General features: G+C 45.7%; 1 protein-coding gene across 4 annotated transcripts in view; it reads right to left on the reverse strand.

The window, feature by feature from the left end:
* The window catches only part of PPP4R1 (protein phosphatase 4 regulatory subunit 1), an 803,115-nt gene that overhangs the window by 514,247 nt on the left and 263,481 nt on the right, over window positions 1-25,387 (reverse strand). The gene's annotated exons all lie outside the window — the stretch shown is intronic.

The raw sequence follows: 25,387 nt of genomic DNA on the forward strand, positions 1-25,387 counted from the left end.
CAGATCATAGCATTTTACTGTGTCTCTGCGCACTTATCTGCCAACACAAGGGTAAATAAACATTGTAGTACTTTATAAAACATTGCATAGACATTTATCATTTCACAGCACTGTCGCCTCCCGAAGATCAGGCAGACAGGGGGTTCATGCATTGCATGGGCCTCTGCTGATTTACGCATTTTAGAAGATGGAAAAAATTTGAATATGTGGAAACAACACCTTTTGTTGCAAGCTGCAGCAGACAACTATGGGTAAGCAAAGGAAAAGTGAACACAGAGGGAAACCAGCATACACATAGTGTTGCGTGAGCCTGTGTGATGCTGCCAGCACACACACAGCGCTGTGCGACTCCTGCTGTGTCTCGAGCCCCACGCAGTGAAGCATGAGCCCTGCCGTGACGCATGCACATCACAAAGCCCAGCGTGAGCCCAGCTGTGCCGCCTGCACAGCACACAGTGTCGCTGGTGACCACAGGACACTTCCAGAAGCACCACCCTGCCCCCGGCTGCCCTACGTACCTAACCGACGCAGATGTATCTCTAAGCAAGCGGCCCCAGCAGAGCGCGGGTGTAATCCTGGCAGAATCGTGAAATCCATGAGGGGAGAAACAACGACGTGCGCTCATTTTGATTTAATGGACTGCATGTTAATCCTAGCCTAGGGCCCCTCAGTCCCTGGCCCCGCAATGAAGCACAGCCTTTTTAGCAGAGGTTAATGTGGCGAGCTGACGGAAACAAAAAAAAAAAGCATGCGAGAGGTGCGCGAGCGCCACACCGAGAAACGTGTTTTGAATTAACGCGCACGCAGCTCTGCACGATGATTCAAAACACATGCCACCTGTGCGGGTAACCGCAACCAATAGGCCATGGGCGGAGCAATGCGCCCGCCTTTGCCCAATTGCGTGCTGTCTTTGTTAAAAAGACGCACACAAATGCCAATAGCCTGTGACAAAACAAAAAGCAGACGCACGAGCGTGTGCGAGCGTGAGGTGAGATTTCAGAAGCCCTTACATAAAGTCTTCGCCAGAACAGCGTAGGTGCTGTTACAGGCTCGACCTAAAAAGGGAAGAAATGCTCATGGTGATGAGAGAACGGTCATGATGGCTTAGGGATTTCAGGGGGTTGTGCTGGTGCAAGGCAAAAAGTGCAAGCATTATGATTTCAAGGGGAACTAAGTGCAAGAAACAGACCTAAAAATGCCTATAAGGCGTACAGTAGATGGTCCCTGTAGAACAGGGAACAAGGCAACAGTGTATCCACACAATACAAGCAATATATCCTCTATAGAACTGGGGTAGAAAACTAGCTTTAAAACCATAAACTGTCATTGCTAGTATAAGAAGAATAAAAATACCTGCAGAAGGCAGGAACACCTCACCGGGTGTTACCTGCCCTGGAATGGTTCAAATGTGAATCAAAAAGACACTTCCCCATACCAACCTAATAAAGACGAACTAGGGAATCAGACATATAGGAGGCTGCTCCACCCAGACGATCTCACAATCGCCACCTAATGAAAAATGTTGCTTATTAATGCACAAGTTACTTACCTTCGGTAACGATACATCTGTAAGAAACATTAGTTAGTTACAGATTCCTTACCTTAGAATTACCCCCAGGCATCCGACTGGATCCAGAACGTTTTTTCGGCAGCAGTACCTCTGCACGTCGGTAGGTGGTGTCGGTCGGCTCAGAGTCCGTCGTCGGCGTTGTGGTCACCGGGATGACGTTGCGGCAGCCACTTAGACGCCGCCGTCGCGCCCTGACATCAGTTCTGTACACTACTTTCCGCGCCAGAAACGCAGAGCCATGTAAGACACTGACTATTGGTACACAAAACTAGGGCCTTGAAAAGATGTCCTTATCCATAGAAATCACTTCGCAGAACAGGGAGGATGGGTAGGGGTGGGAAGGAATCTATAACTAACTAATGTTTCTTACAGATATATCGTTACCGAAGGCAAGTAACTTGTGCATCTGAAAGAAACACGTTAGTTATAGATTCCTTACCTTAGACTAGATACCCCAGCAATACCAACCCCGTTGGTGGGTCTGCGATCCAAGATCACACCAAAGAAACAGTCATGCCGGACTTGGCTCTCCAGGCAGTAGTGTTTGGTGAACATGTGCAGCGATGCCCACGTGGCTGCCTGACAGATGTCATTTAGAGGCACTCCCCTTCCCAAGTCAGTAGTGGTTGCCGTTGCCCTGGTGGAGTGAGCGTGTAGCCCGACTGGAGGCGCCTTTTTAGCTAGAGAGTAACAAGCCTTAATACACAACGCGACCCATCGAGAAATGGTGCGCTTGTGTACAGCCCGACCCTTCTCTGCACCCACGTAACCAACAAAAAGTTGATCATCCACCCAGAACTGTTTTTTGCGATCCAGATAGGAGAGCGCACGTTTTGGGACAGACTGTGGAGCCTCTCTTCTTCCTTTGAAGGATGTGGAGGTGGAAAGAAGGTGGGCAAAGTAGTGGTCTGCCCTTTGGGAAAGGCAGTGACCACCATAGGAAGAAAGGATGGACAGGTCCGAAGAACCACCTAGTCCGGATGAACAGATAGGAAAGGAGGTTTAGAAGAAAGAGCCTGGAGCTCACTCACCCTTCTAGCAGAAGTGATGGCTACCAGGAAAGCAGTTTTAAGAGTCAAAAGGAGTAAAGGACAGCTATGCAATGGCTCAAAGGGAGCACACATGAGATAGGTTAGCACAAGGTTTAAGTCCCACTGAGGCATAACTGGCATAACTATGGGGATTGGAGGAAAAAGATGTGTTAAGCTTTTAAGGAACCGGTTAACTACCGCGGACTTGAAAAGAGAAGGCTGATCTGGCAACCGAAGGAAGGCAGAGATGGCTGAAAGATAGCCCTTGATAGTGCCCAGAGCAGAGCCCTGCTGGGCTAAAGAAAGAAGGAACAAGTGTACTTCAAAAAGAGGGGCAGAAACAGGATCCACAGCCTTTGCTGTGCACCATGCCACAAATTTGTTCCACCTACAGGCGTATACTGTCTTTGTGGAAGGAAGCTTGGCTGCCAAGATTACGTCACAGACTTCAGGAGGCAGGTCGAAAGACGTCAACTGCCGCCGCTCAATCTCCACACAAGGAGGTGGGGACTGGACAGGTTCGGGTGGAGGACCATCGCCTACTTCTGCGACAGAAGATACTCCCACAGAGGCAGTCTGATCGAAGGATCAATGGCCATGTTGAGCAGCTCGGGATACAAGACTCTTCGTGCCCAATCCGGAGCCACAAGAATGACCTGGGCACGGTCTCGCCTGATCTTCTTCAGCACTCTTGGCAGAAGTGGTATAGGCAGAAAGGCGTACAACAGACCGCAATTCCACTTGCTAAAAATAGCGTCGCCGAGCGAGCGCCACCTTGGAAACTCTGACATTGCGCATTTTCTTCAGTGGCGAATAGATCTAACCAAGGCTCTCCCCATTTTTGAAAGAGGCCTTGCACCACCTCCGAGTGAAGATGCCATTCGTGATCCATCATGCACCTGCGGCTGAGTTCGTCCTCCCTGGCATTCAGAGAACCGGCCAGGTGTTGAACCACCAAGGAAATGTCCTGATGTTCCAGCCATGTCCAAAGGCGGAGGGCCTCCTGACATAGGGTCCAAGACCCAACCCTGCCTTGTTCGTTGCAATACCACATGGCAGTGGTGTTGTCCGTGAACACCTGCACTACTCTTCCCAGACAGAGGAAAGGAAGGTTCTTCAGTGCAAGGTGAATCGCCCGGAGCGCCAGAAGGTTGATGTGAAGCCAGGACTCCGCCGGAGACCAGAGGCCTCTGATCTCCACCTCTCCCATGTGGCCGCCCCATCCCAGAAGGGACGCATCCGTCGTCACAGTGTGGTCTGGTTGGGGAAGGGAGAGGGATCTTCCATTGACCCAATCCTGGTTCGTAAGCCACCACTGCAGTTGTTGGGCAGTGCCCACCGAGATCTGGACGCAATCGGACAGATTCCCCTGATGCTGCGCCTACTGGAACATCGGGTCCCACTGCAGAGCCCGCAAATGCCACCTGGCATGATCGACCAGCAGGATGCTGACGAAAAAACTTTCCGGATCCAGTCTGACGCCTGGGGGTAATTCTAAGGTAAGGAATCTAAAACCAACGTGTTTCTTTCAGATTGGGCAAGTCTGCCCTGGGTGTCATCCAGAACCGTAGGCAGCAGGCGTGTCAATGACACCCACAATGCATGGGAAAAGCATCAGAGAACGCAAGACGTATTGATGGATCGTAGTGCACTACTAGTAGAGGAGAAAATATGTCTGCAACTAGTGTCTAGTCTCCTGGAATCTGTGTCATGAGGAACATTTGCAAGAGAGTTAGAATCATAGGAGGCAGAAGCAGCCTGTAGCACAAAACTGTGATGAGAAGGGTTCCTGAGGAGACAAGCCAGATCCTCGGGGGCAGGATGGTGTTTATGCGAAATTGACTGAGCTATATATAGGAATACCTGCTCCACCCATCTGAGTGGCCCTGGTGGAGGACACCTATTAGGGGATCAGTAGTCATTTCCACAGAAGGAAGTGTCAAATCTAAAAGCACAGAAACACGCCGCAGCATATCAGACAGGGCAGAGTTTGCCTACAAGGCTGGGGAAGACTAAGCCGCTAGCTTCTCCCAACTCCGTAAGCCAAATATGCTGCAGAGGAGGCTGGACAGTGTCAGGCATGAGGTGCAGAAAACCCAATTGTCTTCCATCACCTCCAAAACCGTGTTCCTCAGAAGAAAAAACAGAAGGAAGGGAGTTCAACAGAGAGTGGAGGCACGATGTCTGAGCCATGCAGCACCACCGGCATTGCACCAGACTGAGAGCGGTGCTAAAGTGGCAGCGTTGTGGCATTGGGAGAGGAAAGTGGAATGGCGTAGATAGTCGTCTCGTTGGTTAAGGGCGCCGAAGGTGGGAACCCCAAAGGGCTGTGCATCGGCGCCGAAACAGATTTAGAAAATAGAATCAGGCCCAACTGAGGCAGAGGGGGAACCCACCGACGTAGACCCAATCAAGGCACTTTGCACCTTCTGGGGATGCAAGGGTGCTCCAGGGGAACGTGAAGACCCAAAGACAGAATGAAGAGAATTTAAATATGTTAGCATCTGCGTCAGTCTCACCCAAGCTCCAAGGAAGATAGGGAGGCACGGGTGGAATTTATTATCAACTCCTCAACCGAACAATGGGAGGAGGCGGGGAAGAGGCTTCACGCTGTATAGCCGGGAGATGGTACAACATCAACCGCCTTAGCCTAGACTTACCTCGGGACGTCGATGAAGAGTGACGTCGATGGGAATGGCTCATGGAACAGACCCGCAACAGAACCATGGAGCGAGAAGGAGACTGAGGTAGATGGGAAGTGTTGGAAGGTTTAAGACAGCCGCAGCACTAGGAGCTTCATACGAAGGTCACACAGTGCCTTCGGTCGAAGTAGACGATAGGAGTCACACTCCTAGGAGCATGGTGCTCTGCCAGGCACCACATACAAATAGGGTGAGGGTTTCTGGCAGACATTCAACGTCCACAGGACCCACAAGGCATGAAATCTGAAGGCAAACTGTTCAGTCGACAAAAACATCAAAGCAGACCGAAAAACAGCCTGAGGAACCGCTACTGGGTCCGCGTTGAAAGCACAGACAAGAAGAAAACTGATGTCCGCGAGTCAGGGGAGGGAATATATGGACTGTAAACATCACAACCGGTGAACGATGTCACTACAGAGTTAAACAACAAACTACCAACACGCAGAAGTACTCCTGTGTAGAACATTTCCAAATCCAGCCTGGCGCCTGGGGAGAATTCCAAGTTAAGGAATCTGCAACTAGATGTCGCTTACAGATAGTGCGGCACACTTTCAGTGCACCACCTGAAAGTCTCTTTGCCCCAGTGTTGATAATACAGCGCAGGTGCAGAGGCAAATAGATTCCCTAGTTTGCATGGTGCCCTTCTTGAGATCGCGCTGGCGCTAAATGTGCGCTAGCCCCATCAGTATTGCAGAAAGTGATGACAAGCATCTGCAGGCCCTTCTGATATACCAAAGCCTCCCACGGGTGCACCTGCCCGTTGCGTCCCCAGGACATTTTCTGTAGTGTAGGTATTGTGAGCTCAACTCATCTGCTCCTTCCAGGATATTTAGTCTGGGCATGCCAATAAAGGGTAGAGTGGTAGTATACAAAGAGTGATAGATGGAATGCTTGGACTAATCTCAACTACTGGTAATTACTTGGAGGCGCATCCCAGTCCATCGTTTTTTTGCACACCATGCTCCCTCGGTTTGGACCCAACCAGGCTACAACCGGTCTTGGGTTGCTTATGTTCTGATTCAGAGAAAACTTGGCAATTTGGGTGGCACTATTCCTACTGGTGCAGGATCATAGCTGATTTATATTTAGTTTGGTCTAAAATGAGGGGGCATAGAGACATTTATATACTGTCGAAAAAAGCCTTCAAATGAATGGATATATGAGCACATTTAGTAATAATGATAGTTTTGTCAGAAATTGATTGATACTTTGATTAATTGCCAGAAGGTATCGAACCAGGTGTTAAGTATGTGCAGGTTTGCTTCTGTGTTCTGTAAACCTCATGCTGCATGAAAGGCACAGACATACCCATTTATCACTAATTACTCATTTGTTGGAGTTCCAAACAGTGCCAGAACATCTACAGCACACAAAAAAACAGCCTCTACAGTATTTTGCAGATTACTTCAGCAAGCACATTCCATGCCTTGGAACAAATGAATTTAAATAATGGGCAGAGTTTGTTGTCCTTTCTATGTACAGGGGTTCCACTGCCTTTTTTTCATTTAAAGAAACTGGTCTTGATCTAGCAACTTTGCGCATTTTCTTGGCTTTGTAGTGCTGTGAATTAGAGAGGTATTACTGAAGTGAGGTAACTGCCGAGTGCCGTGAGAGAGAAGACTGTGTGTTCTATTCTGGACAGGTAATAGAGGTGTGACCAATGGAGGTTCAGCCATGTGCTGCGAAAAGTACCCACTTCTAATGCATATAGCAATTGCATGTAAGGAATTTTGTTGAGACACCCATACTTTGAACATGGTGTATTGCTGTAGTCTGAATGCTTTGTATGCGTTCCCATTTTTCACGTGTTGTTGGTTTCAGGTACATGTGTTTAACATAATCACGTGCTCAGGTATATCCAATGAGACTTAAGAAACTACAGCATCCAGCATGCACCAGTTAGGATGATTGTAAGAATGGAGCACTTGCGCTTGTATTGCCAATCAATGGTTCCAACCCTTTTAATGGAGACGGGAACCATCTCTATGGCATTATATATTTGCGGGCTACTGACATTAAGGGGCATGACCTGAAGAAAACTAGTCATGCCGGTAAAAAATGGCCAGGTAGCAACACTACCACTGAGATACGCTACGAAGGACACTAGTTTGAGAACGCTGCACTACGAAGGGCACTAGTGTGAGAACGCTATATGTAACAAAAAGGAAGTGTTTTATTTGGTTCACCTGCTCCCACATATAAACGTTTCAAACACATATCAACGTTTTGCTGGATTTAAGATATAGATGTGCAGTCTGCTAACGACCACGCATGGCCTCCGTATTACAAAACAAAAAACACTGGGATCCATGTTTAACGGGTACAGTCGCATGAAAGGAAGATTTTACCCACACCCAACATGGCTCCAGACTAATTCTCTTCTACCAGTACAAACTAGGATTGAGATAGGTCTTCTGCAGTAATCAGCTTTCTGCAACTACTTTCTCTCTTCCCCCAAGCAGCTGTTTTCTTTCACAGCAATGGCGCCAGTGAACGCAACAGGGAAGAGGCAGCGTGACGGTCCTGCATCTCACGGGAGGGGATCGGTTCAGAAGCATAAGATGAAGAGCAAGCGACAGTGGATGCCGCCGGAAGCGCGGAAGAAGTTTGAAGGTAGCACAAGTGAGTGTAGGCGGACGATAATTAAAAAAGCCAAGGGAAGAATGCAGCTGCCACAAAGCGCGCCGCTGTTCGCTCCCGACACCAAAACGCCGTGGGAGTGACCTTTACACAAAGAGGTGGGACATGCACCCTCCTTTGGCCATTTGCGTGCTTTCATTCTTGAAAGCCACACGCAAAGGCCACTAGAATGCGTGGGAGTTACCAGACCCACAAAAAGAACTTTTGGGGAAGTTTGGAGTGCTTACAAGAAGCCTTCCATAGAGCAGCGCATGTGCACTGCACTAGGCTCAGCCTAAAAAGGATGGGCTGGAATTCCACCTCAATCTATTTCTAGTGGTTAGACTATTTGCAAGTATTCCTTTCATGGCTTTTTGGGTGTTTAATATCCTTGTGAACTCTACTTGTTGGGGAGTGGCGAGGTTCCATGGTAAGAACTCCTAGCTCTGGACTTTCCTTATACAACACCTTCTCACCTTAAATATATCCCACTAACCAATTTTATTCCTCCATCACTTGTAACAAAACTACTAACACTGAAGCACTAGGTACACACTATAGTGATTTCACCATGTCACTGCTGCAACAGATTATTTGGACTGGCTGCCAGTACTGCATGAATGCCTTTGGGTTGGTAACCTCATTTTTTCTGGTTGGACCCTCTGGTGCAATTTATCACGATTGCCTGCTGGGTTTCTGAACTGTCCTTCTAGGATAGAGCCTAAAGATTACCTTACCATGGCTGCCTGTACCATCTGCATGTCCACGTGTGCCTTCTGCGGTTTCTAGGTATACTCCCGAGAGTTCTTACCTATGAAAACAAAATGGTTATCTCCTTGCTACTACCGTTCACTGATGAACTGAAAGAAATTTGTAGGAATTGGACAATTTGCTACTTCCTGCATTTGTCAGTTTGTCTACTTACATTGGTCTGTGGATCTACATTCCTAGTAGGGGACCTCCGGTCCCAGACTTTCTGTAAGCAGAGCATTAGAGTGGACTACACCTCTGTCACTACTAGGTATGCTAAAAAGGAGATTTACTGAGGGTGCTTTTCTCCCGCATAAGCTAGTATTCCATTCCTCACTTACTTCTGGATAAACTCTTCAAGCCATTTACAATGGCTGCCTCTAATCAGTGTATGCATGTTAACTGCTCAAAGGCTGTACCTGTCTGGACCAAATAGAGTATTTTCTCTTGCTGCCTGTTTTCAGTTTACACCTGTAAGTTGCTGATATTTTGTTCCTTAGTGCATCATGTCTGCAAGTACATCAAATGAAAGGCTGCTTTATCCAGTGCAAGCGCAGTGGCTTAGTTACTCCAGAATGGGCTCTGAATACTTTAGCTGCCTCTAATCGAGTGCATTATGTGGTTTGCTACTCTTTTGCTCCAGGGTGGAATCCATAGAGCATTTAGCCTTACTGTCTTAATGAAAACATTTCTATGGCTTGGTTCTCTGTCCCTCAAATTCAACCAAAAACCAGAAAATTGACATTTCTGGCATGACAAAATACTAGTCTACAGACATGCCCATCAATCACCACTTCATTCTACACCATGCACAAGTAAACAAGCAAAGCAACACGAGGAGTGCATTACAATTCTCATCATGCATGCCCATTACAATTCTCATCATGCATGCCATCATACGCTACACTCATAACAAACACTTTACACAAAACACAATCATACGTTAATGGAAAGCACATGTGATATATCCTTCCTGCTCAGACTTGCAACCCAAATCAGGTTAAAAGCACCGCTCTCAGTCATGCAAGACACCAAAATAGTTTCCAACAAGATCATATTCAGCTCTCTTACAACCCGGGAGTCCCAAAAGGTTCAGTATGCAATCTGTCCTCTAATGCACGTTGTCAGCAGTATGAAGTTACATAAATGTGACAATATGAGTGTAGCTTTGCTAGTCTAGATTTAGGGACCATCCCCCCAAGTCCCACAGCTCTTGAATTAGTGGCAAGACTCTCTGATGTAACATTAAATTTCATAAGAAGAAGAGAATCAAAGAAGTTACAATTGAGCTTCCATTACCCGCCATGAATTTCTCCTATAACCAATGCTGAGTAGTCCAGACAATTCAGGAAAGAATAAACAAAGACCAGGATAGCAATCAAAGGATATGCCTTCATGTTTCCGGATTTTATAGAATGTCAAAGCAGTTGCTGGGGACACCACAGACAGTGCCTCAACTCCAAAACAAACAAGCATTTACAATGCAACGGTGTCGGCATTGTTAAAGTTAGAGCTATTGGCATTGCTCAGGACATTATTTTTGTTTATGTTTTTAAAACATTTAAAGAAACGGCATTATTATTTACAATGTCAATAGCTTAATCACTCTCAAATGCGAGACCTATTGCATTTGCACCCACACACAGAGCCACCCGCACACACAGAGCCACCCACACACACAGAGCAACCCACACACACAGAGCAACCCACACACACACAGCCACCCACACACACACACACACACAGTCACCCACACACACACAGCCACCCACACACACAGAGCCACCCACACACACAGAGCCACCCACACACACCCAGCCACCCACACACACCCAGCCACCCACACACACCCAGCCACCCACACACACCCAGCCACCCACACACAAATAGAGCCACCCACACACAAATAGAGCCACCCACACACAAATAGAGCCACCCACACACAAATAGAGCCACCCACACACAAATAGAGCCACCCACACACAAATAGAGCCACCCACACACAAATAGAGCCACCCACACACAAATAGAGCCACCCACACACAAATAGAGCCACCCACACACAAATAGAGCCACCCACACACAAATAGAGCCACCCACACACAAATAGAGCCACCCACACACAAATAGAGCCACCTACACACAAATAGAGCCTGGCAGTGGTGTCCCATAGGGGCCAAAATTGTTTTTTTTTTCAACGTTGCCAAAAGTTTGCTGAGGATCCCCAGCAATAAAAATTTAAAAAAACAAATGCAGTCTCCTGCACTTTCTTTGGCCCCAGGTGGGTGGGCCACATCCTGGGGTGGAATTCATAATATTAATATGTGCACACAGGCAACCTCCCTGGCCTGCTTTCAGCTGTGAGGACTCATATTCTCTGGGGCCTGCTAAATAGAAAGGGGGAGGGGCCATGTGGCCCCCTCCCAAGGCTGATTTCAGCCCCAGGGACCTCATCCCTTGGGGCCAACGTTAAACAGGGTTTGGGGGCATGCAGCCCCCTCCCTGAGTCAATTACAGCCCCGGGGACCACAGGCTCTTGGTATTATTAGAAAAGGGTGGGGTGCCAAGGTGACCCCCTCCTGAAGCCATTAATAGCCCTAGGGACCCCATCACCCAGGGTCGCCTCCTGCTATGTCCTGGGGTGGTCACTCCAGGACATGACGGCTTCCCTGCCCACCCTGGCGTGGGCAGGGGAACCTGTTTTACTCTCGCTTTGTGGGGGCAATTTCAAAGATCCGGCCAAGCGAGAGCAAAAACGAAGTCCACTCCCAGCTGGCAGGAGCTTTAAAAATGCCTCTGCCATCTGGGAGCGGACTGTGAATTGGTTCCCTGCCAGCAGTGATGCAGATAGGTAAACAGATCTGAATTTTGCTCCAGCAGGGCGCATCATTTTTAACTGCTCCCTGTGGGAGGAGCAATGTTGGCTCTTGCTGAATGCGGGTAACCAGCTGGGGACGTGGTGGCACTGGGGCTCCCCCCACGGACCCCAAGAAGGATATGGTGGGTTCTCTGGGTGAACACTAGGACACCCACCCTTAGTTGTCTGGGCTCTCAGGGATGGGGTCCAAAATTGGCCTGTGGAGGTGGGCCACATGGCCCCTCTCACCCCTTTAGACATTGGCCAGATTCCTGGAATTGGAGTCCCTAGGGCCAATTTAGGACTGGGACATGGGACTGTGGCGCCCCTACCCATTTAAAAAGGCACAAGGCCCTGGGGATAGGGTCACCAGGGCTGAAATCAGACCAGGGAGGGGGGCTGCATGCCCCCTTCCCCATAACTATAATGGTGGGCCCCTGGGGATGGGGTCCCTGAAGCCACAATTGGCCCAGGGTGGTGGACACATGCCTCTGCCCACACAAAATGTTCTTGGCCCCAGTGGATGGGGTCCCCGGGGCAGAAATCGACCCAGAGAGGGGGGCTACAGCCCCCTTTCCTTTAGAATATGGCCAGTCCACAGGAGATGAGGTCCCCGTGTCTGAAATGGGCCCAGGGAAGAGGGCTGCGTGCCCCCCTAAATCCTACTTTATGTTAAAAAAAAGCCTAGAAATTAAATGAAAAAAACAAAGGTTACAGGGACGTTATAGTTAGTAAAAAGAAATTTTAAAAACGTCTAAATTCACTAAAAAACCAATGGCTACACCAATGTTATAGTTGGTTTCAAATTTTACGCACACAAAACCATGGAAATTCAGTAGTTATAATTAAAGTTATCTCATAACTGTAACTCGTGCCCTAAGGTAACCATAACTCACGTCCTTGCCATGCACTGCTAATTACCCCACATATTAAATCACTCATGACTTGTTGATAATATCAGTGCAACATTTTAGTAGATATAAATTCAAAAGTCCACAAAGAGATCCAAGATGTAATTCGGTTTTCATTATTTATTTTTCTTTCTTGTATTTTCCAAATATCATTACATAGACATAACAGCCGACACGTGTTTCGTCCATCCGGACTTTTTCAAGGCTTGTTGAAACAACAGTGTTTCTTCACGTGTTAGTTTGATACGAAGTATTGTCACTCCTGTTCTCACTGGTAGATTCGTATTGTTAGATACATCCGCAACCCATCTATAATGGATATCGTTCCTATAAGCTGTACAATTCTCCCGGTCGTAATAGATTATTTAACGGCCAGAATATCACCGTTTTCAGCAGGTAATGATACACCTGACAGCGGAGTCAGTAACCGCGTCTGCACTTCCTCAAGCTCGTACCGATAAGAATTGTTAATATGTGGATGTGCATGTAATTTCTAGCCTACTGCTGCTTAGGTGCATGTGCGTAAAGATCCACCTACACACACACGCACACAGAGTTACCCACACACAGAGCCACCCACGCATAGAGCCACCTACAAAAAATCCACCCACACAGAGGCACACATATAGAGCCTCCCACACACACAGAGCCACACATACATACACAGAGCCACACATACATACACAGAGCCACATACACACACAGCCACACACAGACACACACACACACACACAACCACACACACATAGATATAGCATTAACGTCAGTGATTCTTACGATTTTTTTACAGTTTTTCACAATCGAGGTCGGGTTACACGGACTATTATTTGGTGAGCATAAAACAGTACACGGATTTTTCTTCCACCCGCGTCTCCGTAGGGTCGATAGCGGTTTACACCACAGACTAGCTACTGTGTTTACTTGAAGTGGGTCGTTTTGCTGGATATGTTAGTACCACTTCTGGACTGTTCTATGGAGTTTGCACATGGTGACTTTCACTTTCCACTTTGGATAGAATGCTGCACAGAGGAGTAATTAAATAAGCTTTACCATCTCTTCCTTTTTGTTCTGGTGAACGATTGGGAGTACAGACACGAGGTCACACTAGATAATCAGTTCATATCACATAAGATAACGATCAGATAGCCTTTCACCTGAAGCATGTTGGGCAACATTATCCCGGACGTATATAAAATGTGACGTGACAGTTATTGGAGTATAACAAACCGTTCTTTGTTTTAGATTGGCCCCTGACGAAGGGACAGTTACGTCCCGAAATGCATCGGGGATATATGAGCCATCGTATATTATTTCACTGACTGATTTTTGCATTACTCAGCAATTGAAATGAGGATTGTGCATATATTTCCATTTATGTATTGAATATTGTACAAATTGTATTGTTGTACGAATTGACAAATGTTTTTCCAATTTTTTCATTTTATCTGGATATAAATTGTGGCGAACCAATGGTTGCAAATTGTTTATGTTTCGAGAGGCAGTCTCAAACGAGACGCGGGTTCTAGTACCCAGTGAAGTGTGCACAACACTATCAAGTTCACATACTTGTAGCAGTTTTCTCAATTTATTTACACTTGGTTGACAGCAAGTGTAGTGTTGTAGCACCATAGTTTAAATAGGCTTAAAGCATAAGTACAGGAGTGCTCCTCCTACCCCACAAACATTTCTATTACAAAATGAGGCACACATTTTTTAAAAAAAAATTTACCAATCTGCGATGGATTGGTAAATAATATGTGCCAAAAAGAGTTCTTTTTAAAATTTGCACAAAAGCACTTTTAAAAAAATTAGGGAGCGGGTTGAGGTGGCAAGCGGGTGAGGGCAAAGCAACATGGAGAGAAGGCGGATGTGAGAGAAGGACATGAGCTAGAGAGAAGGTGGAGCACGGCTGGGGGCGAAAGAAGGATACACGCAAGAATTTATTTACCGGCAGCAAGCTGTCCTTGTGAGATCAGATACTCCAAACTTAATGATTTCAAGGAAAGTAGCACCACTATTAATCTCTAGCTGGAGTATAAATTTATCAGTGGGTCAAAGCAAATATCGCAAAAGTGCTTTAAAAATAAATAAGGAAAAAAACGACAAATCAGCGGGATGCGGGGTGCAATGGTCATGGAATGTGGGGGCATAAGCACAGAGACAGAGGGTGAGAAGGTGGGAGAAAGCACAATGTAAAAGAAGAGCAGGGGAAAGCAAATACCAACAAGCGGTGGGAGAGAAATGAACAAGGGAGAGGAAAATAAGTGGTGCACTGGAGTTGGGCAGAGAGGCTCATGAGCAAGACAGCTGGACTCTCATGGAGAGCTTTACGAAAAATAATATATTTCCAGAAAAGAGCACTCGTGGAAGAATGGAAAGAGACAATCAGAGAAGTGATAAAGGGTCTGTGCTCCACCGGAGGGGCAAAGACAAGATAAACAAGCTAATTAAATAAAGACCGAAAACAAGCATATGCAATGGGCGGAAACCATTCCTACGGAAGTTCTAGGCATGAATGCAAGATGTTTTTGAACCAGACAGATGGGCTGTCTGGTAGGTTTCGACCTAAAAACTAAGGGCAAACTAACAGCGAACATACTAGAAAAAGGCAAATACACAAAATGCAACAAACCACAGCATCATACATTTGACAGCAAAATATAGCTATCACCAACAAGGAACACAGGTACAGAGATGGTACGTCAAAGCAAAGTTTACCACTACAGATACAACTCACCCTTGGACCCAAAGGCTGGGAGCAATCCATCTATGTACACTGCTACAAACCCACCGAGGTAAATAACCATTATTCTCTTCTTACTATTGCCAGGAGCAGATAAATCCTATTATTAGAGTAGTAACAGAGTGATTCACTGAGCTTACTAACAACTTTGTTTCTGTTCTGCTCTAAATGTTCTGGACTGCCCAGTCATCTGGAAGACATTGAAAATGTGAGGAGCTCAAACACTCACAAAGCAAATGCAGAAAAACGAGAGTTCTCTACGCTGACGCATTTTTTTTTTCTCCCACACTGGAGTCCTGCTAACAATACACAAGGGTGCATATTATCAAGATAGGCGATAAAATTATCGCCGCTTTAGCAGCAGAAAACTGCCGCTAAAACGGCGATAATGGGCTTGATAATATGCTCTATGGAATTCCAATTGAAGCCCATGTTAGATGTCCTTCACATCTAACCTGAGCTTCAATTGGAATTCCATAGAGCATATTATCAAGCCCATTATCGCCGTTTTACCGGCAGTTTTCTGCCGCTAAAGCGGCGATAATTTTATCGCCTGTCTTGATAATATGCCCCTTTGTTTTTAGGAATGGCTTTTGAGAGCGGAGCTGCTAAACAGTCCCACTCATATTATACAGAGCGTGGGCTCTGGGGCTCCCCTTTAAACGGTTGGCTTTCTTTGATCAGCTTCCTTCAGCCATTGGCTTTAGACTTAGTCACTCGTGTCTTGATTCGTCCCAGAGGAGTTTCACCTAATGCTGCTGGCTTTTGGGTGCGTCTTTCTGGCTCTATTCGAGGTCTCCCATTGAACTGCAGGAGGGGCTGCTTTAAAACTAACGCCCTTCTCCGTCCGCTCCTGCTGTCTCCCTCTAAGGTGCAAACCCCTTCTGTGTTAGCACAGTAAACCAAGACCTATTGGCTTTGACAATGCGCATGAAACTTGCAGTTTACGTACATTGAAACAAGTAGAAAACAACTTCGTCCCCCTCAGGATTTTGAAAAGGTCTGAATCACCACACTATAAATTGCTGTTCTGCAAATAAAATAATCAATCGCCAAAGTCGACAGCTTTTTGATCTTAGCTAAAAACATGAATTGGGGGGCACAACGAAATACTGCAAACGCTGCAGCCGGAGAATAATGCGACTACAAACCAGTAGACCAGAAAATAGGATTAAAGAAAAGCACGTGAATTCCTCATAGACAAGCGAGACCGAGCTTGGATTTTGTTTTTTAATTGAAGACTCTGCTTCCAGGAAGGCAGGACACTTGACAAAAGGCAAGACAGTCTTCACTGGAATGAAGGTACAACTTTCAGATGAACCACAGTCAGTTCATGGTAGCGAACGGAAAACAACACCGTTTTTAAAAGATAAATACAATTCTAGACAAACATCAGGGTAGAAAACAAAATAATAGTGGAGGTTCGTATTTGAAACGTTACCAAAGGGAGAGGGTGTGATCGAGAGCGAAGTTCGAAGGTCAACGCTGCAAGATGCAGCGATCGAGAGGTCGCATTTGAGCGTGGTCCTAAGGGGCGCAATAATCATTCATGGGAGTCGCCATGAAAACCACCGCCTTTCTCCGAGGCGAAGCAGAAATGCCTCGGAGAAAGGCAGCAGCGGTTTCGAATTCGGGGGCGTGTTTTTCTTTTCTCTCCTCTTGCCATTGGCTGGAGGAGAGAATGAGAAAAGTTGCAAAAAACACGCCCCCGAATCCGAAAAGGACGGGGCCTGTTCGGAGTGACAAAGCCTCTTCTCCAATGGCTGGCCAGCATTCAAGAGGCCAGCCAATGGAGAAGAGGGGAGAAGAGGGGCGGGTTCAAGCCCCTCTTCTCCAAAACATTAAATCTCCGACTTCCGGTTCTGCCTTCGGCAGACCGGACGTCCTCGACCTACAAAGAAGATTAGTACACTGAAGCCACTATTCCTGTATTGTCAGGGACTGAGATCATGTAAGGCTGCCCATGTGAGAGCTGCAGAGAAAACTGTCTAAAACGCAAACAAACATATCAGTAGAGCGATCCAGACAAAGGATAAGAAAATCTTGGCACTGTAGTGTCGTAAGCGATGTTTACACCAAATATATTTTTGTGTACTGTGTTGAACAGATAATCAAACCCATGGGCCAAGATGTACAGGCATGTGTTCTAGGTGCCCCCAGCAATGGCTTCTGTTAAAGGACTAACAGTCGGGCTTCCTAAACTGTTTTTCCTTGCTTGACCGGTCTGCCGGCCAGCTGCCTGTGAGCTAAAGAGGCAGGAACAGTATAGCTGAAGAAGAGGAATCCTTTTCCTCGTCAGTCACCTGGACTCCTTAAGACCATCTACAGGTAGTAAACTCGATGATAGGCAAGGTAAAGAGCGCGCGCGAGAGAGAGCGCGAGAGAGAGCGAGAGAGCGCGCGAGAGAGCGCGCGAGAGAGCGCGCGAGAGAGAGCGCAAGAGAGCGAAAGAGAGAGAGCGAAAGAGAGAGAGCGAAAGAGAGAGAGCGAAAGAGAGAGAGCGAAAGAGAGAGAGCGAAAGAGAGAGAGCGAAAGAGAGAGAGCGAAAGAGAGAGAGCGAAAGAGAGAGAGCGAAAGAGAGAGAGCGAAAGAGAGAGAGCGAAAGAGAGAGAGCGAAAGAGAGAGAGCGAAAGAGAGAGCGAAAGAGAGAGAGCGAAAGAGAGAGAGCGAAAGAGAGAGCGAAAGAGAGAGAGCGAAAGAGAGAGAGCGAAAGAGAGAGAGCGAAAGAGAGAGAGCGAAAGAGAGAGAGCGAAAGAGAGAGAGCGAAAGAGAGAGAGCGAAAGAGAGAGAGAGCGCGAGAGTGCGAGCGAGCGAGATACATATGGATGCATAAGTAAGCCAACTACAACTGCATTTCTTAACACAGATCTCTACAGGAAATGGCATTGCTGCTTTTCCCAAAAGCACTCTTCACAGGAAAGAATCATTGTTTTTCCTGCCAAAGCAATCTCTGCAAAAGGTCTGACAACCAATGCGCATTTCACAGTTCATCTCTACAGGAAGTGACAGCACTACTTTCCACCTGAAAACCACTTGCCACCTATACACTTCAGTCAACTCTTCAGGGTGTCCCACTAACCAGTCGTCCCCAGGTAAGGGGAGGCAAGGTCATTACCTGTTTGGGCCACTTGAAGCAAAGATTAAGTTATTATCTGTTCAACTTCCTAGACCACTCCTACGCTAAAACCTCAGCAAGTACCACCCAGGTAAGTGCTTAGTCCAGCACCCTACACTACACATTCCCTTAATCACACTCTGATGTAGACCACATAAACCCGCAAACAATTCTTGTGAACACACATACCCTAACACATACACATTCGACTAACCATCACCCAGCTCTAACTACCAAAACACTAACATATGCTCATCAACACACTTTGCAGTACTTTGCACTAGACATTACAGACCTCATCACCCATCGCATTCTTGATACAGCCCTCATCATAGAGGCATAGCACTTCCCCACATCTTTCCTGGATACCCTTGTTCCTACAAGCTACACCATCCACAATTCAGGCCGCGCACATCAGAAGGAAGGCCACCTTTTTGTTATCTGTAAGTCTTTCTGGCCCTGAACTTTAGGTGAGCAAGTGACCACTCCATTGAGTTACTCACAATCCACTCAACCTCATCTACTGGTCTCCCAGACTAAACAATGACTAATTCTCAGACTTCCTCAGTACTTCAATTTGACACACCCAGGCGATCCTCCTTTGTGACATCAATATCCCTCGCAAATCAAGAAAAAACAACTCCCTCTTCAATCTCATCAACATACTCAACATAGTATCGTCATCCAACCAACACCCCCAAAGGGCCACAGCCTCAACTTTGTCTCATCAACATCAGCAAGCATCTAACGCTAACTTCCCATACCACTGGACAGGACCAACCACATTGGAACCCCCATCACCCTGATCAGTGTCTAACAAAAGTACAGAGGTCAACCCAAGAAAAACCAAATCATCAGAGTCTTCAAAGATTTCTCTCCATACCCATCATAATGCTCAAACTTAATTCTCTCGCCCTGCTACTCCGACATCAATAACTTTAACAACTTCAACACATCCCTAGAATACCATATGAACACACATACTCCAACTAAAACACACTGGTGCAAGCCGTACCCTTCAACACCACTGTACTCCAAAGACCTCACCTTTAACAAACAACTAATCTCCAGGAAGGAAAAGAAAGCAGTAGCCCTGATTACCTCATTCTACTTAAATTCCCCTACACAAACAACTCATCATGTCAGCCCAAGTATCATAACAATATTATCAATGAAGCTGCCAACAGAATCTAAACACTGCTCAAGACAATCCAGCGCTGCATAATCGCCTTCCTGAGCCTCTAATCACACAATCCACAGGCAAGTGCAATGCCATCAACCTCTTCTTCAGAAGAGCTAACAGCACATCAACATTATTCAGCCGGTTATCTTCTTATACCCACTTCTCTTCACTGTATCCCAGAATAGTCAACCTTCAAACCTATGCCTTTAGCAGACCTCGCCAATAGGCTCAACTTCCTCAAAGCCTCTCATCCCTACTAACCATCGTCAATGAAGGCATTCTCCCAGAAGCTCTCAAGACAGACTAGATCCTCCCACTAGACCCAGATGGGTATTGATAACCACTGGGTACATAACTTGCTTTCCCTTCATTTGCAAGATCACAGAAAAAGCAGTATATGCACAATTTTTAAAACACATCAACACCAATCATGTGCTGCATGACAACCAGTCGTCTTGAGACCCCTCTGCATCATGAAGAAAGCTATATCACAATCCTATTGCAATGCCCTCTTGACCACCGATAAAAGTGACCCCAGCTTCTTGATATTGCGGAACCTCTCAGCCGCTTTAACACAGTCAATTGTCATGCTCTAATAGGATTTACCAGTTTGTCCATATTCATTTGTTCGAAGTTCCAGACGATGTGCAACCTGCTCATTATAACTTCAGGTCGTTATCACCTGAAACTAAGAACATTAGTTGTATTCATCAAAAATCTGCAATCTGTAAAGTGCACTAACATTAAGACGTAATTTACTCTGAGCCTTTGCTCTTCAAATTAATTGTAAATAACATTTATTCTGTGTTTTATTCTGGGACAAGTCCTGTTTTCCTAAGCCTTAGTTTCAGTACATGTGAAAGGATAACGGTGCTTCATGGTTTCTCAGAGAACCATGTGATGGTGCGTAAGAATGTCATGTTCCTCTTCACCTTTGGTTTCTCACGTCATATCCCAAATTAATGTAGACTGTATTTATGCCAAGATGTTGCATGTATTCCTTGTATTCCATTGTATAAGTATGTCTCAAATGTTGAAGGTCAGCTCACACCGGCAAACCCTCCTAGACACTGTGTAGACATGTGTATAATAAAATACTTGGTTATGCTCTTTCCTCAGACTTCCTGGTCTCTCTGTGTATGTGTGGACAAGAGTGGTGATTACCAGAGGAAGATAAGCTAAGAGAATTTACCTTTCCACACTAAACATGCAAATCCATTGTCCCAATGTGTTTGCAAAATGTTACTGAAAATGTATAACCCAAAATACCAAAGTACACACTCTCCCAGGTGACCAAAGTCCCGACACCCCCGGAGCCGCGGAGGTGTCTCCTCAACGTCTGGGAGCCGACAGATCTCAATAAGGTCACACAACTCTGGGTAACACTGGGACTCATGTTGGCGAAACGCAATATAGCCCAAGGATGGGGGTCTAGACAAACTCCAACCCTCGCTCAATGGTCCCGGGATATGGACTCCACAATGGTGGTCGAAAAAACTGTCTATATTCATAGAGGTTGCCCCAAAAAATGGACTCAGGTGTGGGGTGGGTGGAATGCCTATAGAGGAAATATATGTGAACCCCCGAGCGATGCCTCAGACTCAGACTTAAGTGACCACGATTAGACGATAAATCACTGGTCTGCAGAATGTGATGAACACTGTCTTGCGAAGCCGAAAGGACCTCATTGTTTTTCGAAAATGTCCTGAAAGTTTCGTTGCACTCTCAATGGGTTGGTATACTGCTGAACTTGATGCCAATGTGTGTTGCTTTATGTTCAAAATTTCAATAAAAATATTTACAAAAAAAAATAAAATACCAAAGTATGTTTATAAGATGAACGTGAGGTTTAAAGAGACAAAACCATATGCATAGGTTCTTTCACATGTCCCCACGTGAAAGCCCTTCTATTGAGGTAGTGGGGATTGTTGTTTAGGGTAATTAGTCCTCGCCTATTTTAGGGCTTATTCTATACTTTCTGGCTTCAAGGGAGGGCAGCCTGGGTGTCCAGTGCTGGCTAGTAGGCACTAATTGAAATTTCTGAAAAGCGAAATTTAGATCTCAATCTCTAGTTTTAAGCGCTGTCAAAGTTACATAAAAGTTCAGTGTTATGTCTAGCGTGCTTGAATTTCAAGGTGAAGCTTTTTTTTTTTTTTAAGTATTACTTCAATTTGGGGCAGCTCAAACATAAAACCCTCTGGTAAGAGACTGACTTTCATTGCTAGTTAAAGGCATTGTGTGTATAGGCCGTTTCCCTAGGATCACGATTCTGTCTTTAGGAAGATTACAAAATACAACCTCACTTTTTTTTTTAACTGGGGCTCTATCTCAGCTAATTCATTGCTTACAACCCCCCCTCACAACACTAGTTTCTCAAGAACAAAGATTTCAAATTTAGCAATGGACATAAGGGAAGCAGGTGGGATGGGGTGGGGGCATTCTTCCAAGCAGAATCATGAGACATGGTGCAGTTCCAGAAGGTTGTGGTTGGAAAGATGATTAAGGTCTGAAAAACAAAACTGTACTGGACAGATTGGGGCACTGAGGATCATCTAGTATTCTGAATTTTATACTTTCTGGAAAGTAGTGGAAGTCAGCATTGCTGGCAGACAAGCAGGAGGAACTTCTAGACAAATGCAGATGAACGACTTCTAAGGAATTCTCTCCTATTTCCCGAGGGGGTGCAAATGAAAAAAGATAACGGATTGTTCTTTGTTGCACAGCTCTATCAGAGGATGTACCCCTAGCCGAAGAGTGACTGAACGGCTGACTGATTCATTTTCCAGTACATGAAAAGCATAGCTATGTAATCTAAGGAAGTGCTACTCAATACTGCCTTTTCCTTCCATATCAAATGCACAGAAAAGCAGTTGCTCTAAATTGATCAGTCACATAGCCAAACGTACTAATTAATAGGGAGTGATACCTAAAACCTAATCGTATGTTTGTTTTAGAAAGAACATGGCTGCTGTATAGTCTGTAAGAACCTGGACAACTTTACCTTGCAAAAGGGGAAGCACATGCTTCAGATGCAGGAAGACAGCTGTCTAATTTAGCCAAATTAGGGAGAACGTTTCTGCCTCAGCTTACCACAGACTTAGTGTCTGACAGTAAGCTCTCCAGAAGAGCTGAGAGAAGTCAATTGTCATTTGCACAAAAGGTGTGCAAAAGAAATGTTATTTAAGAAGATTGGATTCTTGATGCCAGGAAGATTCAATTTCTTAAAGCTGGTAGAAAAGAGTCAGATGATTTTGAACAGCCCTTATTTTAAGACACTGAACTACAGACCTTTAGGCCCAGTGGACTGAAATCATCTTACATTTGTCTTGAGATTTCAGTGTGAAGTGGGCAATTGTTTATTAGCTTGGATGCCTCTAAACTTTCAGGAGACTTTCTGCAAACTAAATAATCTGCCTGGGGCAGAACCGTTTTAGAGCGCTATACAGAGAACATGGACTGACAGTAAGCAGGATTAGTTCAAGATGGAGTGAGTGAAAGGAAAGTGAAAGAACGAAAAGCTGTAGTTACAACACAAAGTACAGGGCCCACATTGCATCCAGACAAGACATTTCTGTAGATATTTATGAAAAGTAAGAAACAATGAGCTTAAAGTGGTTTCCAAAAACCTAAGTAGGGTCAATTTCCTTCAAACAGGCAGGAGAGAGTTCAATGAGGACGGGGCTGCACCAGATAAGACGTGCATCTGTGAAATGGAATATTTTAATGTAGGGAACATTTACTCCTAAGGCTTCGCACTTGGATACGTTACTCTGTGCTGGGTAGCTAGTGTAGGTCACACAGTATGGAGTGATAAAATCATTTTTGTGTTGCATGAATGAGCCAACCTGCCAAATTAGGACATATCTGAATGGTGCAGTGGGTGTGACAGGACACACCACACACCCCCAAGAGAGACTCAAATCTGAATGATAAGACCAAAATCACTCTTCTTACTCAACCTCATCACACTCCACCATATCGGTCAACTCTGCATTGGCAAATAGGACAAGCAATCAGTTCATGCATTCATTCCGCCACATTGTCTTCTGCACTCCCCTCCCAGTGCCCTTCCCATGCGAACCAGGCAGGGTCCAGTGACATACACCCTATGCCAGTGGTTCCCAAACTGGGGTCCGCGGACCCCCAGGGGTCCGTGACACATTCCTAGGGGGTCCCCAGGCAGCTGTTTTAAAAGCACTGCAAAGTTCATGGAATAATCAGCAGTTTTTGTGTAGCAATAAAAGTGTCAAGATAACTCCGGTGATTAATGTACCTGCTGTAGAGAGATGGAGGTTTTGTCCAGTGGCATCTTTGACTCATCTTAGGAAGCGCTGGTGGTTAATATGCCTGCTACAAAGAAGGTCTACCATGCATTTTTTTTAAAAACAGTATTTTGTTTTTTGCATAGCTCAGTGGGTTCCTGCTTTTGCCACAGAGATTCATTTGTTATTGTGCAGTTCACAAGTTCCAATCGTGGTCTAGCACAGTGAGCTATGAACTGCCATCAAAGAGCTGCATGCAAACTGCACAGTGTAAGTTATGCTTTTTCCCCAGTCTTTCATTATCACGATGCTGCTAAAAAGGTTTGTTTGGGTAGAAATAAATCATTATTAAAGTCAATGCTAATCCCTGTGTTATATTCTGAATCCTGAGTTTCTGCTTCTCCAGACCAAGCACTCTTACCAGTATGGATGACGTGAATCCTACACCTTGTAGTCGCCTTTGCCTTATGTAACATTTTCTATTCACTGATTTACACACATACGATTCATGGTCTCTCTGTGTGTGATGTAAAGTGCTATTACACCCTACAGTGGTATGACAGGTGCTATAAAATAAATTAAATACATGCGACAGTGGGGCTAGGAGAGATGAGAGGCACTGTTGGAGGGTAGTAGTGAGGGAATCATTGAAGATTGTAAATCATTGAAGATTGACAAAAGATTGTTGGATCCTGGTGCATAGTAAGGTCATTGTTTACTATGCTTTAAAAGCTAATACAATTTAATATATAATGACAAAAGTGTTGTAAAATGCACCATTTTACCCCAAATTTTCTTGGGGGAGAGCTCCCCAAAGCCCTCTTTGTAGTGGTCAGGCTCACTCGCTGCACGTGTGCACTGTACGGGTACTGGTCTGACAACATTTGCCAGAGCAGCTTTAGGTTTCCAGTCCAGCCTTGGCAGTAGCCGGAGCATCGGGCGGCGAAATAAAACCAAACAATGAAAAGTTAGTCGCAAGATACAGCACCAACCTTCTCATTAGGATTTTTCAATTTTTGCAAATATTTTTAATTTAAAAATCTAAAATCTTTAGTAATTCAAGTCAGTCTTTGTTTGATGTGCACACGTGTGTGTTTTTTTCTTCGAATTACAGTTTTAATGTTTTTGATTTAAATCATGCAAATTGGTTGGGGGTCACCGGATTCCAGTAGTGACTCAATGGGGTCCTCAGGAGTGAAAAGTTTGGGAACCACTGCCCTATGCAATATTTTGAGCTGAACGAGTCGCAGTCTAGCCGAAATCGCTACCTCCCGTGGAGAGGCGAGTGCCTCCTGCCATTCCTCATCATCCAGTTCAAGACCATCCCTTTCCCACCTCGCCCTGATGCCCTGGAGGGGATTTATGGTGTTATTTATCAGCTTCTTATACGCGAGAGAGATTGCCTTCTCTGGCAGGTATCTATTGAGTAGTCTATCCTCGAGGGGTGTGTACTGTGGGGGATGGAACCTTTAGTGAAGTGAGACTGTAGTGCATGTCGGACCTGGAGGTACCGAAAGTATTCTGTGTGTTTGAGTTTGTGTTTCTGTTGCAGGGTGGCAAATGATACTAGGTCTCCCTTTACCCACATATCTCTGACACTTGAGATCCCGAAAAGGTCCCACTTGTCGAACCCCTTCGACCTCCA

This window comes from Triturus cristatus, chromosome 5_2 (assembly GCF_964204655.1).
Source record: "Triturus cristatus chromosome 5_2, aTriCri1.1, whole genome shotgun sequence".
In the NCBI taxonomy this organism is placed as follows: Eukaryota; Metazoa; Chordata; class Amphibia; order Caudata; family Salamandridae; genus Triturus; species Triturus cristatus.